Source organism: Myodes glareolus, chromosome 6 (assembly GCF_982192425.1).
Source record: "Myodes glareolus chromosome 6, mMyoGla1.1, whole genome shotgun sequence".
Taxonomy (NCBI): domain Eukaryota; kingdom Metazoa; phylum Chordata; class Mammalia; order Rodentia; family Cricetidae; genus Myodes; species Myodes glareolus.
In genome coordinates, this window is record NC_142031.1 from 63,805,947 (window position 1) to 63,807,835 (window position 1,889).

Genomic DNA, 1,889 nt, shown 5'->3' on the forward strand with positions numbered 1-1,889 from the left:
CTCTCTGGGGGTAGGAGAGGAAGAGATAATGGACAGGACTCTATTTCTGATGGAGTGTGCAGATAGGATTGGAAACAGACACAAAAGGCTGTGGAGGATGGAGCCCATGTGAAGCCTGGAGGACAGGGAGCGATTGTTTGGTCAGCCCTTCCTAGTGCCCCTCCCTCACACCCAGGAACCCTTTGTGACAGGGAGACAGGAGCTCTGTGATGCAGGCCTGGGCCCAGATACAAACTCCAGAGAGAACTCTCAGCATTCAGTTGCCTGAGAGCAACAGTGCTATTCAGATGGAGAATTTTCTCTCCCTTCTGCAATGTGTTGGTCCTTTATGGCTGATCCCCAGCTTCACCACTTGGGCAATGAACATGGTCTTTACTTTGTGTGTGGGCTGGGGTTCTTCCTCCTATTATTACCCATCCTCCATCTTGACTTACCTTCACCTTCACCAGCAGAAAACACCACCACTAAAAAGGTGATGAAGAGGGAACACAGCAAGGTCAGGAAGAAAATCGGGACCCTGAAAGCTTACAGAGGCAGCAGGAAGAAACCAAAAGAGGACAGGGTACTGGTTTCCCTTCTGCATAGCACCATAGAAAGGCTGATCAATGCCATCAGCTTTTGCCAGCTCTTAAGACAAGATGCCTCAGGCGAAGCATCTAAACCAGAAGCTGCCAAAGCCCACCTGCCACCTAGGCAGCCCACAGAGATATCTGTGGCTACCAACTGACCCCTAGTGGCTTCCTCCACTACTCTCAAGAAACACCTGCTGCCCAAAGATTCTAAAATTTTGTCACCTGTCATGCTGATTTCCTCAGTTTCCATGGAGCGACAATCGGCAATGAGTGCCTCTCGGCCACCAGAGGCCTTGACTTCTGGAAGATGCCACTCACCACCACGGGCACCTTCCCTAGCTTCTCATTCTGCTGATCCTGTGGCTTGTCCTCCACCCATGTCAGATTGCAGCACGGCAGATACTTGGTGTGACTGGAAAGCACTGGGGATGTCACAGAGCACCCCTCTGCCAGGTTTTCCTTCTCCCATCCCAACCATTCCAGGTCTTGACCACTCAAAAAGGCCTACCTCAACCACTGTAGGCCTTGTTCACTCAAGGAAGATGACCTCAACCAATCCACGCCTTGGCCCTTCGGGAAGGCCTATCAACCACCCAGGCCTTGTCCACACGAGGAGGCCTACCCCAGCCATCCCAGGCCTGGGCTGTTCAAGCAGGCCTACCTCAGGCCCTTCCAGGTACCAGGGAGCTGCCAAAACCTGGTGCCACTGCAACTCATCACATGGTGACTCCTTGTAAAAGGATCTTTCTCTCACCATTCAAGAGGCCTCGTTCTGGACAGGACCCACAGACAGGCAGATAGAGGCTGGCTGGGGAGCCCTTTTTCATCAACCCTGATATCCAGGAGTCGCTGGAAGGTCAGATTAGGAAGAGGGTTGAAGTCATAGTTTGGAAGGGGCAAGGAAAAGAAAGATCTGACCATGCCTTGGGCTATATGGACCTGACCATGCCTTGGTCTATACGGACCGTATGCTGGAGTTCTGGGAGCAGGAAGCAGGCCACTACCACATCACGCCCCTTCTGGGGCAGAAACTGCCAACCAGAGCAGTTTTCAGGTCATCAGCAGTTCTATCAGGCGGTCTTAGCCAGCAAATTAAAAGATAAATGTAGCCAGATTTTGGGGGGGCCTCCCCTTTCTCCACAGTGAATTCCTTATGGCTACCATCAACATGGCAGGGTCCCCACTAGATTGCCCATCCATCTTGTTTAATGGACTCTCTACTTCCAGTAGAAGTTCAGTCTTGCTTACCTCCACAGCTCTTTCCTCCAAAGCCCTTGCTTCATCTCTCAGTCAAATCCCAACCTTTAACTTGGAGGT

General features: G+C 51.7%; 1 pseudogene; it reads left to right on the forward strand.

The window, feature by feature from the left end:
• Nucleotides 1-287: 287 nt before the first annotated feature.
• Nucleotides 288-1,309, forward strand: LOC146894276 (spermatogenesis-associated protein 31E1-like; annotated as a pseudogene).
• Nucleotides 1,310-1,889: the final 580 nt, after the last annotated feature.